This window comes from Dryas octopetala, chromosome 5 (assembly GCF_963921425.1).
Source record: "Dryas octopetala chromosome 5, drDryOcto1.1, whole genome shotgun sequence".
NCBI lineage: Eukaryota > Viridiplantae > Streptophyta > Magnoliopsida > Rosales > Rosaceae > Dryas > Dryas octopetala.
The window spans coordinates 16244933-16259874 of record NC_141370.1 but is presented as its reverse complement, the minus strand read 5'-3'; positions in this window follow the sequence as shown (position 1 = coordinate 16259874).

Sequence of the window (14942 nt, the reverse complement as noted above, 5' to 3'; positions counted from 1 at the left end):
ACGCTCCGATGATGAAGTCAGTGGTGGTGTTTGATGGTGGATGAGGAAGAACAAAGGAAGAACTTGGGAGAATGGGAAGAACAAGGCAAATGTTCTGGGCTATTCTCAGCAAGTTGGGCATGCTCTTGGGAGAGTGGAAATTTTTGTATAAGTGTTTTTTGTGTGGTTGCGTAGTCCTCGTTTTTGCATATATGACTTGATATATATATAAGCAAAGGAAACCTTCATGAGTAAGATACCTGCATGTGAATGAATGGTTGCCAGAGACCCACGCACCTGGTCAGACCTAGTTGCATGCTCAGCTGCCTGCTTCTTCAGCATTCAATGCTGCATTAAATGCAAGGCTGGAAGGTTCAGGCAGACTGCTCCAGTAGTCATGAATGCAAGCCTGATATCCTCTCTGTCAGAAGATTTGTGTCAGGTGCATTTAAGTGTGGCGGTTCGTCCCAGCATGATCTTCCCGGGAATGGCGGCGGAGAGCCGAGCCGAGCCGATACAAGAACATGTTCTTACGTGTAGACATAAAGTCCATGTGTGATCGGATCGGGCATGGGATTCAAGACCGAGCCAATCCAGTAGACTGGGGTCCTTCCGAGCCCTAACTGGTCGACGCCAGAACTCGAAAAGAGACCGTGCCCTGTTCCGAGCCGAGCCGAACCGGAATGACCGTGGTGAGATGGACACTCGATCCATTGAAAGATCATCGGTTCGGCTCGGACCGAACATGGTGGGCCCGGCATGGGAATTCGGTTTGAGCTGGCAGAGGAGATGCTGACCAGTGATGATGTGGAGGTCAAAATTTGACCATAGAAAGTCAACTCCGAGGTGGGTGTTGACCAGCCACGTGTCGAGCCGTGATTGGCTGTTCGGATTGATGTGGATTTTCCCACAAACAGGAGTCCCCCAGCTTCCGATCCGAGCGGGCAGCGGTGGATTGGAAGTTGAAGTGTAAGGACAATTCCAAAGATAATGTGTTACCTGATCCGAGCCGATCCCCACAGGTCCATGTTCCCGAAGACCCGAACACAAGACGACTTGTGGTTGGGCAAAATATCTCAGGGGCAGGTGAAGGGACGTTTGATTTCTGCATGGGGGAACGTAAGGGTCACCTCATTATGGGTATTTTTGAATGCTTGACAGGTGTCAAGATCTGGCATGTGAAGCGCCAGAAATGAAGGGCTGAGATCAGACTTGCATGGGATATAAAAGGTCCCTTTCTCTCTCTGCCTCTTCACTTTCATCTTCAGTTTCTTCCTTTCTCTGCGAAACCTCCTTCTCTCGCCGCGAATTTCAATCTCTCACTGCCGTCCGAGAGGTTGTCCGATCCCGACTTTGACCAGACACGGTCGTGGGCGAGGTGGTTCCTAGTGTGTTAGGGGCGGAGACTTTGGGCGGAGGAAAACCAGTAAGTGATTCTCCTCCTTTTTGAGTTTTCTGCATTTTCGGGTTTTGGGAGTGTGTTCTTGAGAGTTCTTGAGAAAAACCACTTTTTGATTCAAAAAGCAAGAGAGAGAAAGGTGAGAAGGTGTTTGTAATGTCTGAGACTGACTCGAGTGGCCGGCTCGGCTCGGGAGAAGCCTTTGAAGGAGATAGTGAGGCTGAGATGAGCCGAAGCCCGTCTGCGGGTGAGGCCGAGCCGAGCCGAAGCCCACCTGCGGGTGAGGCGAGTTGGGACGGTTTGTCCGAAGAGTTGGACGAGGCCGGCTCGGCATTGAATCGTAACCCAGGTGGCGAGCGCCGAGCCCGAGGAGACCAAGAGAATCCCGAGATACTGAGTTCCGATCGGGAACAAGGGACGGCCGAAGGAGGCGACGAAGAGCCTCTTGACGTCGAGCCGATCGCAACCATCCCGAGCAGACTCACCTCAGGATCGGATGAAAGAGACAGGGGTCACGAGGCGTCGACCTCGGCTCAGGGAGTGACGGGGAGTCCGGTCGACCCGGACTTCTATGAGGAACTGGCGTGGAAGGCCGATCAGATCCCCAACGAGATGACCGAATACCATCTCAGGGACTTGAGGAATAGGTACTCAGTCCCCGACTCCGTGCTGATGAGGTTGCCGACCGAGGGGGAGAGGCCGAGCCGACCTCCGATAGGATGGGTGACCATGTACCCGGAGATGTTTGAGAATGGGGTTCGGCTCCCCCTGCACGCCTTCCTGCAGGATTGGCTCGCGACGATCGGCGCGGCGCCACACCAGCTGAACCCGAACGTATACAGGATCATCCTGTCTATGCATATCTTGTGGCACAAAGTGCACAAGTGTGTGCCACACAAGGACATCCTGTTCTGTAATTACGCGCTGAGGTCGAAGCAGAGCGAGCTCGGATTCTACAACCTTCAGGCGTACTCGGGGCCACTCTTCGGTGGGAATCCCTCTTCCCAGAAGACATGGAAGAAAAGATATTTCTTTGTCTCTGGGGATTGGGAGTTCGCCGATCCGAACAGAATGACCTCGGCTCGGGTTCCCAGAGCCTTTAGGATTCCAGGTGGGCATTGGGAGTTTGGGGCCGATCCGAGGACAATTTGCTTACGTCTTGTAATAATTGCATTTTTTTTTTTTTTTTTGTCTAACTCTTTTTGGTTTCGCCTTTGCAGTCAGCTGGGGCAAGTACAAGCTCCGGGGTGAGCTCAAGGACCAGATCGCCGCGATCAGGGACTCACCAGCAGAATACTTGTCAACCAAGTTTCTGCTCGGGGAAACCCAGATCAGACAGAGCGGGATCTCCTGGTTTGTACCCAGGTGGAATCCTCGGGCAGAAAGGGGAATGGCGCCCACCGAACTGGAGGCTCGCCTAAGGAGGAAGGCTGCTCGGAGCGTCCAGAGGAGGGCCGCAGGACGGGCCCCCGCCGAGCCGGTCCAGTTCCTGCCCCAGCGGCAGCTCAGCCTAGATCTCCTGCGCCGAGACCGGTTCGGCAAGCAGAGAAGAGGAAAGCTCCCCAGACCGAGGCCCCGGTGGAGAAGAGGGCTCGGGCCGAACCCGGCGGTTCTGGTGCCGGAGCATCTGGTTCGGCGCCCCTAAAGGCGGTGGAGGTAGACCCCGGCCTCGAGCCGTTCGTCACGGGCCTTAAGCGCGTGATGACCGCGAGGGTGCAGGAGGGGCTGTGGGCCGATCATGGCGAGCCGGGCTTCAGCCACCAGGCTCTGATCGCATCCCGCCAGGCCATGTTGGTAAGTCTCTTTTACTTCGGATTTCGTCTATCCGCTCGGTTCGGATTAGTAATAGGTATGTTTTTCTTGCAGCTCGCCATGAGGCAGTTCGAAGCTGCTAAGGCCGCCGTCGATGCCGAGGCGAAACTGGAGAGGTTTCGGGCACGGGTCGTAGAGCTGAAAGAGAAGTTGGCCGAGGCCGAGCGGACGGTCAATGCCGAGCGCGAACGGTCGGAGGGTCTGCAATCCAGGCTGGCCAGGAAGGAGGAGGAGGTCGCTCGGCTCGGCAAGGAGCTTGCGTCCTCGGAGCAAAATGTGGCTGACTTGAGGCACTATGTCGGCGATCTCCAGCGAGACGTCGAGGCGGCCGAACGGAGGTTTGAAAATGCCGAGCTCCGACGTCGAGCTGAAATGCCGAGCGCTCAGGCACTTACCGATGCCCACTTCGAGGGGTATAAGGAGCTTCTGGACGAGATCAAGTCGAAGAGGCCGGACTGGGATGTCTCATTCCTTGGCGAGTCCGATGACGAGGGGGAGGATACCCAGGGGAGTCACCAGGACGAGCTTCCTCCTCCCGATCGCCAAGTCCCGGCCGAAGCCGAGCCAACTCCTGAAGATCCTCCACTGCCCGCGTACGAGCCGACCCCGATCCCCCCGGCCCCCGAATCCGATCCCAACGCTGAGATGCAGATCGGCGGGGTTGAGGTGGTGCAGCTCGGTGAGGAGACGCCCGAGGAGTCCATCGAGCCGATCCTGGAGGGCCCTGCCGAGCGATCTGCATGATGGCTTTATTTTGTTTTTTATGTTATCTTGTTTTTGTTTTTTGTTCCCGAGCCGAAGTGTGGCTCGGGTTTAATTGTTTTTGGAACAATTTGTATTTGGTTTTATGTTATTTATTTATCAATATTGTCTTTATATGATACAAGTTGCTGTCAGTTCGGCTCGGAAATTAAGCTAAAAGACAAAACTAATAACACATGAAAGTGATAAAAGTGACAATAATGAAAACCAAGACATTCTGGGATCGGCACGACATGCCGATCGCAATGAAAATGAATGGTAATGATAAATTAGAACTTGTCTTAGGGTCAGCTTGATAAGCATAACTAAGATAAGTAAAAATTTAACAACCCTAGTGATCCCGGATGGGTTCGGCATACCCATTGAGATATTTAGGAATGCAGTTTTTGTTTTGAGAAAAATATTCAAACCTCCTTTCAGATCGGCTCGGCATGCACGATGAAAGTTTTGATTGGGGTGTATATTTTTCTTTTAGAAATATCCTGTTGAACGTTAGGACTGTAGGAAGTCACTTCGGCTCGGACAGGGATTTTTATAGACCTGATAAGTCTGTAATATGTCGAGCATCGGGCCGGAAATGGCGCGCCAGCTCGACACATGAGTTTATAGACCTGATGAGTCTGTAATATGTCGAGCATCGGGCCGGAAATGGCGCGCCAGCTCGACACATGAGTTTATAGACCTGATGAGTCTGTAATATGCCGAGCATCGGGCCGGAAATGGCGCGCCAGCTCGACACATGAGTTTATAGACCTGATGAGTCTGTAATATGCCGAGCATCGGGCCGGAAATGGCGCGCCAGCTCGACACATGAGTTTATAGACCTGATGAGTCTGTAATGTACCGAGCGTCGGGCCGAAAATGGCACTTCGGCTCGGCACATGGGTTTGTTATTTTTTCGGAGGGAACGCTTAGATCTTTCCTCTTTGTTGAAAGTGTATAGGAGTAGAGTCCCCAGTGTTCGCTTCGAAAAATAAGAAGAAATGAGTCAAAATGTGTTCATCTCTTCATTGATTGGAATGGGTGTTAGGTCGGACAGTCCCCGATCCTAACCACATTTTACTGGTAATAAGTCTTCAAGTGTTCAGCGTTCCAGCTATGCTTGAGAGGCTTCCCAGCCAGAGTGGCCAAGTTGTAAGTGCCAGGCTTGATTATGCCTGTGATTCTGTATGGTCCGGTCCAGTTCGGATCGAACGAACTCTCCTTGATGGCAAGGGGATTCTTCTTCATGACGAGACTGCCCAATCCGAAGCTTCTGGGTCTGACCCTTTGATTGTAGTATTTGGCTACCCTCTGCTGGTAAGCGGCTCGGCAGAGGTTTGCGTCGGTTCGCCTTTCCTCGATCATGTCCAGGCCGAGCCGAAGTCCGGTGTCATTGGTCTCGGGATTGTATGTGCCGGTCCGGAATGAAGGAGTCCCCATTTCGACCGGGACAACAGCGTCAGTCCCGAATGCCAATGCGTAAGGTGTTTCCTTCGTAGAATTGCGATAGGAAGTTCGGTAAGACCAAAGCACCTCTGGCAAGAGTTCAGGCCAATTTCCCTTAGCATTATCAAGCTTAGTCTTGAGGGTCTTCTTGATGATCTTGTTTATGGCCTCGACCTGTCCGTTTGACTGCGGATGGTAAGGCGCGGTGAAGCGCAAGTTGATGTTCAGACGCGAACAAAAACTCCTGAACTTCTTGCAGTCGAACTGTTTGCCATTGTCCGCAATGATGGTGTGCGGCATGCCGAATCGGCAAATGATGTTCTTCCAGACGAAGGTCTCCATTCGTTCGGCTGTGGTTGTGGCTAGGGGCTCGGCCTCGGCCCATTTGGTGAAGTAGTCGACTGCTACTACGGCCATAGTGACTTGCCCTTTCGCCTTCGGCATAGGACCGATCAGATCGAGTCCCCACTGCGCGAACGGCCAGGGGCTGGATATGGAGGTCAGAACCTGGGGAGGTTGATGGGGGACCACGGCAAATTGCTGGCATCTGAGACAAGCGCGAGAGAGATGATCTGCGTCTTTGTTCAGCGTTGGCCAGAAGTAACCCTGTCTGATTGTCTTGTAGGCAAGGGCTCTTCCTCCAGAATGGTTTCCGCATATCCCCTCGTGGATTTCTCTCAGCACATCCTGACCTTCTTGGGGAGTGACGCACCGCAAGTAGGGCAGGGAGAAACTCCTTTTGTAGAGCTGACCATTGATCATGCTGAACCGAGCCGACCTCGTCTTGATGAGACGTGCCTTGTCTCTCTCCGGGGGAAGGATCCCGGAGACCAAGTAATTGATGATCGGCGTCATCCAGTTCGGCTCGGCCTCGGTCTGCATGACGGTGACTTCGTTTTCGGCGGTGCTAGGTCTGTCCAGGATTTCAACTGGAACGTGTCTAGCGGATCCGGTGTCTGTGGCCGAAGCCAAACGTGCCAAGGCGTCGGCTCTGCAGTTTTCTGCCCTCGGGATTTGGGATATTTTGTACTCATGGAAGTTCCCAAGCAGCAGACGAGTCTTCTCGAGATAGGCAGTCATGCTAGGTTCTCGAGTCTCATACTCCCCCAATATCTGATTGACGATGAGTTGGGAGTCGCTGAAGATGTTCAGTTTGGTCGCGCCGAGCTCCTTTGCCAGCCTGAGTCCGGCGATGAGAGCCTCATACTCTGCTTCATTGTTGGATGCTTGAAATCTGAAGCGAAGGGCATACTCCATCACAACTTGTTCTGGGGAGATCAGAACAAGCCCGGCTCCACTTCCCATGGTGTTGGAAGATCCGTCCACATAGAGGGTCCAGGTGAGGAGGTCAACCTGGCTGTGATCGCCGTTTGAGTTCGGATCAGACGCCGCTGGCATAGCGTCGGTGCGAGGTGGATCCTCCGTCGAGGTGGTCGACTCACAGATGAAGTCCGACATGGCTTGACCTTTGATGGCCGTCCTGGGACGGTAGATGATGTCAAACTCGCCGAGCTCGATTGACCACTTGATGAGCCGACCCGAAGTCTCGGGTTTTGCCAGGATTTGTCTGAGCGGCTGATCCGTCAAGACAACGATTGAATGAGCCTGGAAGTAGGGTCTCAGTTTCCGAGCCGAGCTGACCAGGGCGAGAGCCATCTTCTCGAACTTTGGATACCTGGTCTCGGCATCGGCGAGAGCTCGGCTCGTATAGAAGACGGGGTGTTGTACACCGCCGACCTCTCTCACTAGAACTGAGCTGAGAGCCGAGTCAGAGACAGAGAGGTAGAGAAAAAGTTCTTCACCTTCTTCTGGTTTGGATAAGATGGGAGGTTCCCCCATGTGCCTTTTCAGATTTTGAAAAGCCTGCTCGCATTGGGGGGTCCATTCTATGCCCTTCCCTGCTCCCCTTAAGGCTTTGAAGAAAGGGAGGCACCGGTTGGTGGATTTTGAGATGAACCGGTTCAGGGCGGCGACTCTTCCAGTCAGACTCTGGATTTCCTTGCGTGTCTTTGGAGACTTCATGTTGATCAAGGCCTGGATCTTTTCCGGGTTGGCCTCAATCCCCCGTTGGCTGACCAGGTAGCCAAGGAACTTTCCTGACCGAACCCCAAAGACACATTTGGCTGGGTTCAGCCGCATCTGATATTCCTTCAGGACCCCGAACATGTCTGAGAGGTCCCTGACGTGATCGTCCGCCTTGATGCTTTTGACCAACATGTCATCCACGTAAACCTCTACGGATTTGCCGATGGAAGATCTGAACATGTGGTTGACCAGCCTTTGGTAGGTGGCTCCGGCGTTTTTGAGGCCGAAGGGCATGACCTTGTAACAGTACATGCCGCGATCCGTTATGAAAGATGTGCCTTCCTGGTCGGACTTGTGCATCAGGATCTGATTGTATCCAGAGTAGGCGTCCATGAAGCTGAGGAGCTGATGTCCTGCTGTTGCATCGACGAGCTGGTCTATCCTGGGCAAGGGAAAGCTGTCCTTGGGACAAGCCCGGTTCAGATCGGTGAAGTCCACGCACATCCTCCATTTCCCATTGTTCTTTTTCACCATGACCACGTTGGCAAGCCAATCGGGGTAGTTGACCTCCCGGATGAATCCGTTGTTTTGCAATTTGGTTACCTCTTCAGCCATGGCAGCGTATCGGACCGGATCGTATGACCTCCTCTTCTGACGGACCGGTTTGCATCCCGGATCGGTGTTCAGCCTGTGGGTGATCACGTCAGACGATATGCCTGGCATGTCATCGTAAGACCAGGCGAACACTTCCGCATTGGCACGGAGGAAGTTAATGATGGCAGAACGTTGCTCGGGGCTGATCTGAGTCCCCACTCGGACGAGCCGATCCGGTGTCTCGGCCGAGATCGGCACTTCTTCCCAGGCCTCGGCGGGAAGGGGCCGAGATTCTGGGTTCGGCTCGGAAGTGAAATCGAACGTCTCCGCCCTCGGCCACCTGCCCGAATCAGCGATGGAGTCGAGTTCCTGTGAGTTCGGCAGCTGACCCTTCTGCTTGATCGAAGCGGCGTAGCAAGACCGAGCCGAGCACTGGTCTCCCTGAATGACGATGCAGTCGTCGCCCACCGGACACTTGATAAGGAGGTTGGCGTAATGGACGATGCAGTCAAGGTCGACCAGAGCCGGTCTGCCCAGAATGATGTTGTAGGCTGACGGCCGCTTGACGACAATGAAGTACGTCATACAGGTCTTCTTGATCGGTCCCTTCCCGAGCGAAAGGGGAAGGTAAATGTGTCCGAGGGGCTGAACCACTTCTCCCCCGAATCCGACCAAGGCAGGTGTATCGGTCTCCAGCTTATCCTCGCCGATGCCCATCTGCGCGAACGCAGAGTGGTAGAGGATGTTGACTGAGCTCCCTCCATCGACGAAGGAGCGCGCAATGGTAGTCCCGGCCACCTCAGCCACTATGACGACCGGATCATAGTGGGGGAAGATGATCTCGTTTGCCTCGTTCGACTCAAAGGTGACCGGCGCCCAGTCCTTCCGCTGTCTTTTGGAAGTGCTGGGCTGACCTGCCTGGATCGACAGGGACTCGTGAGCTTGAGCCGCCTGTCTGACATACTCCTTCTGGGATCGGTTCGAGCTTCCCACGAAGGTTGGCCCTCCGCCGATCGATCCGATTGCAGCATCCTGGACCTCGATGGTGTTGGTGGGCTTCTTCAGCGCGGCCTTGGGTACTCTAGGCCCGCCGGCCAGGAATTGGTTGATCTTACCCGCCCGGGCAAGAGTCTCAATTCCGTCGCGGAGGGCGTAGCAATCACCCGTGACGTGGCCGTGATTGGAGTGGTACTTGCAGAAGACGCCCTCCTTGATTTTGTCTGGGGGGGGTCCCTTGATCTCCCTTGCAACTGGGAGTTGGTCCTTGACCTTGGAGTAGATTGTCTCCAGACCGGCATTGAGGGGAGTGTACTCCGTGTACTGGACAAACTTGGGTCCCTTACCCAGAAGTTGGCGTGGCTCCTCGGTCCTGGTCTTCTTGGATTGGACCTGGGGTTTGGGACTTGCAACCTCTCCCTCCTTTCTCTTGGTCGGGGTCGGCTTGGGATTCAGGGCCTCCACCTGAGCATCCCATTCCTCAGCCCGCGCCCACTTAGTGGCTTCGGCAGAAAGCTCATCGTAAGTGGAGGGAGGATTCCTCATTAGGTGGGAGCGGAGTCCCCCAGCATGCAGACCTTGCATGAGGGCATTCTTTGCTGACCTATCGTCGCAATCGTCGCACTTCGTATACTCGATGTTGAAGCGGATCAGATAGGCCTTGAGGCTCTCCCCTTCTTGCTGCTTAACGAGCGACATATCGTTCAAGTTGTAGAGTCGTTCGGATACAACCCGATATCTCGCCAGGAAGGCCCTTCGAAGGTCGGAGAATGAATCGACGGAGTTCGGTTGGAGAGTTCGGAACCATCCCCGAGCCGAGCCCTTCAAGGTCGAGGGGAAGATTCTGCACTTCGTGGCTTCAGATGCCTGGCGAGCCTCCATGGCGTATCTGAAGCTGTCAAGATGGTCGTAGGGATCCTTGGTCCCATCGTACTGATCCATCTTGGGGGGTTTGGTGTCGCGGGAGACCTCAGCATCCAGGATTCTGCTGGTGTACGGGAGGGGGAGTTCCTCTCCGTGGTCGGCCCTACCAGTGTACCCCCTGGAGACCTCGACGTGGCCGAGCCGATCGTGGACGCTCCGGATTTGGTCCTGGACCAGAGTCCGGACAAGATTTTCCACGTCGGGCGGGGTCGGCTCGGCCGCATTTTCCCCCGAGCATTCGGCCTGGTTACCGAGTCTCTCACTCACCGGCTGGCGAGTGATCCTCTCGCTGACCGGTCGTCGATCCGACATGATCATAGTCGATCCCAGTCGGTCGCTCACCGATCGCCTCCCTGAGTGAGCTCCTGATGGGGAAGGATCCTGGCTGATGATGGGGCCGAGCCTATCCCCAATCGGGACCCTGGCTTCAGCCGAACCGACTGGACTGTTGGTCCCCAACCTTGATTGGGCCGGGGGTCGTCGGTTTGTATTCGGGTCGGCACGGTCTCCGTCCGAATTCCTGAGGACACGTTTCCCGAAAGCCGCCTGTTTTCGTTGAAGAAGACGGTGGGCGTTCAGGCACTCGGCCTGTTCAGCCGGGGGCATGTCCTCGAAGCCCGGGAAGACGTGATCCGAGTCTTGCCGATCGGTCTGGTCGTTCGGCTCAGCAGGGGTGCTTTGCCGAGAAGGAGATGGTGAAAGGACCTCCTGCTCGGTTCGGGTTCGGCGCGATCGGAAACCCGATCCCCCGCTGTTCTCGAGCTGAGCACGATGGCGTGCAAGTTCGCCGGCCAGCTCGGCCTGTTTTGCAAGCAGCTCATTATTCCGCTTCAGGAGTGCATTCTCTGCGGCTAGATGTCGCCGGCTCTCCTTGAGGAGTTTATGAGCAGCTCGGATTTTCGAGGGACCTTTGGACTTTGATGTCCTGGGGAGTTGTGCTCCCCTCGTTTTCTCAGGCGTCTCAGGCTGATGTTGTTCATCATTCTGAGATGTTCCTGAGGAAGAGCTGGTGTCCCGAAAGATGGTAGTCATGATGACTCGCGTGAAGGAAGAGCTTAGCGCTTGCGGTGATGAACACAACGGCTGAAGTCACTTCCCACAGACGGCGCCAATCTGTTGATGCAAATTCTCGTAAGGTAGATGCAACAACTTAGATAAGCTGATCTGGCTGATCAGGTGCTTTGCTGGATGATGAAGTGGATGCTGGTTGAGATCTTCCTGCAAGAGAAACAAGGTCAAGGGAGATGGACCGGTGTGGTACCAGCCAAACACGCTCCGATGATGAAGTCAGTGGTGGTGTTTGATGGTGGATGAGGAAGAACAAAGGAAGAACTTGGGAGAATGGGAAGAACAAGGCAAATGTTCTGGGCTATTCTCAGCAAGTTGGGCATGCTCTTGGGAGAGTGGAAATTTTTGTATAAGTGTTTTTTGTGTGGTTGCGTAGTCCTCGTTTTTGCATATATGACTTGATATATATATAAGCAAAGGAAACCTTCATGAGTAAGATACCTGCATGTGAATGAATGGTTGCCAGAGACCCACGCACCTGGTCAGACCTAGTTGCATGCTCAGCTGCCTGCTTCTTCAGCATTCAATGCTGCATTAAATGCAAGGCTGGAAGGTTCAGGCAGACTGCTCCAGTAGTCATGAATGCAAGCCTGATATCCTCTCTGTCAGAAGATTTGTGTCAGGTGCATTTAAGTGTGGCGGTTCGTCCCAGCATGATCTTCCCGGGAATGGCGGCGGAGAGCCGAGCCGAGCCGATACAAGAACATGTTCTTACGTGTAGACATAAAGTCCATGTGTGATCGGATCGGGCATGGGATTCAAGACCGAGCCAATCCAGTAGACTGGGGTCCTTCCGAGCCCTAACTGGTCGACGCCAGAACTCGAAAAGAGACCGTGCCCTGTTCCGAGCCGAGCCGAACCGGAATGACCGTGGTGAGATGGACACTCGATCCATTGAAAGATCATCGGTTCGGCTCGGACCGAACATGGTGGGCCCGGCATGGGAATTCGGTTTGAGCTGGCAGAGGAGATGCTGACCAGTGATGATGTGGAGGTCAAAATTTGACCATAGAAAGTCAACTCCGAGGTGGGTGTTGACCAGCCACGTGTCGAGCCGTGATTGGCTGTTCGGATTGATGTGGATTTTCCCACAAACAACTTTTTTTAAAATTTTATTTTTACTTCTGAATTGCCCCCTCCTCCTCCCCCTCTCTCCTAGCTTTTTTCTCTTTTCTATAGTTATTATGAGTTGATGAAACTATATTTTTAAATTAACTGTATTTAATTAGGGTAATCCGGCCTTTGTATATATATAATAGTATATCGACGTAAACTATATTATGGATGGAAGATTGTAACACTTTTACCGGTCTTCCAGATCAAGAATTACATGGCAAGGAGATAAAACATTCATATGATTAATTTGTATCTGAAAGTTTTGTTCATCCCAAGCATTTTCCCATCAACAATTTTTCAATTTAATTTCTGCAGGTATATATGCTTCTTTTCACATCGATATTGTAGGTACATCCGTACATGCATGCATGAACTTCTTAAATAGGTAGAATTTATGTACTTTGATTGTAGGCCAAACGAAGCAAAGCAGATCCTTTGCTTAGTTAATTTGTCTTCACGTACAACATATAACAGCATCTTCAACTCACTTTCAAGTTTCAAAAACACTTTACTTAATCACGCGGTCCCGGCCCCTATATATAGGCAAAAACATTACTTACTTTACAGGTTAACAATTCATTATATATTCTTAAATTGTCAGGGTGTAGCCAATAACTATTTACATGTGAAATTCCACTAATATTTGTACAATATAATATGTGGAAATTCAACTTATTTTGACGGATATGTAATTGCAGGAGTTTGATCTCTTGCTCAGATACAATGATATATATTTGTTTGTTTATGACTAACTATATATTTCTAATAGCTTAATTAAGTACTTGTTATATTATGTGATCAACAAAAGGTAAGACATTAATGGCCAAAAAGAAAACAAAAGGTAAGACATTAAGACATCACGTACAACTTAATTAGTTTAAAGGGAAGCTGAACATTCAAGTTGGGAACTAAGCTAACCAAAAGTGTTACTTCGAGAATATTATTATAATAGGAATTGGTTAACAACACGAGGGAACATTGATAGACATATGTCTTATCGATTTACGTACTAAGGAATTCAAAAGGAATAAACGTCTTGTTCAAAATAAAAAAAATAAAGGTAAAACAAACTAGAAGAATTCTATAATAGTTAAAGCAATAGTTAATAAAGCAAGGGTACTCGATCTAATTGAAACTTGTAAGTCACAAACTCACAATTGGGGTGAAGTGGGTAAGAGTGTGAAGTGTTGTTTTATATTAAAATATTATAACTTTGTATATATAGTGTCTTATTGGCTTATAAGAGTTTTTAATTATTTTTCATATTGTTAATTAGTTTTGAAATAAATGTCTAAATTTTTTATGGTATCAGAGTCATATTCACTCATATGTATTAGACAAAATGGTTACACGTGCTCTACGTCACCCAATATGAATATGAATTGTTTACGTGTTTGACTTAAATCTACTGACACCACATGTGCAGGGGCGTGTGAGAACGTGAAGTGTTGTCCCATATTAAAATATTATAATATTGCATAGTGGCTTATAAGGGGTCTTGGGTTACTCCTCTTATTATCAATTAGGTTTGAAATGGATGCCAAGATTTCTTTGCCACCAGCACATGGACATCTTTTGCTGTCTTTATTCCAGTTTCTTCATCGGATAAGGATTCTCTGCCAGGCTCTCTCTACCAGGTTTGTACCAGACTTTTGATCTTGGCCATTGAAAGGATCCAATGGTCATCACAACACCAAATTTTCAAGGCCCACTTACCATAATTTTTCAGGCCCAACTTTATTTATCTTTTCACATCAATATAGATGAAATACAAAAATTTTGTTGACGTTTTGGCTCCCCGTGTTTAGCTTCTCACTTTTTCCTCTGTACAAACCAGTGCCATCAAAGCTTCTAGTGCTTCTCTACTAAGTCTTCAACTAGTGCATATTTCCTTTTTCTCTTCAACTCTAAATTTATTTATTTATTTTATTGGATCTTTTTGAGGTATGCCTCTGTTCTATTTCTTCTACATGAGTTGCAATCATAAATCAATGAATTCTCTTTGGATGCTAGGAATATCTTTTTTTTTTCCTTATTGTAACTTTCAAATTCTTAGATTTGTGAGACGAGATGAAGGGAACATAAGTTGAGATTAGAGAGTAAGACAGAGAAGCGGTGGAAGGGGAAAATGGTGATCGACCAGGGAAGCCAAACATATGAAACCTGTTGTACTGTATTTTTTATTTTGTATTGTACGTTGTTTGATGTGAAAAGATAAATAAAGGTGGGCTTTAAAAATATGGTTGGTGGGCCTTGAAAATATGGTGCTGTGATAACCATTAGATTCTTTCAATGGCCAAGATCAAAAGTCTGATACAAACCTGATAGAGAGAGCCTGGCAGAGGATCCTTATCCGTCTTCATCATCACCTTTGTTTTGCTTGATCTCTTTGTTACCATCATTGTTTTGCTATGTCTATACTGATCGTCTTCTCTGGCAAGTTGAGCCTACTAAATTTATTCAGAACGCTTTACTAGAGGACTTATGTAATTTTGCTTGAGTTTTAATAAAATGTCGTTTCATTAAAAAAAAAAAAAAAAGTTCTCTAGTGGACTAAAAAGGAATAATGCGGGCCAACACATGGTGGGCCATGATAAATGCGCCAATCGGCCCACAAATCGGTTGGGTTAATGGGCCAAACCCAGGCCGTGACCAAGCAGGTCAGGCCGAAGCCCAACAGACCAATGGGCCATTGCCCGAGCTTGAGTCAACGGAGGTTCAATACATCTGGAAGAAAAGAAAAGAAAAAAAAAAAAAAAGCAATATCTAATTTATTGAAGGACCCGGAGACTTCCATCAATATTGCTTGTATAATAAAAAGAAAATTCTATTATATATC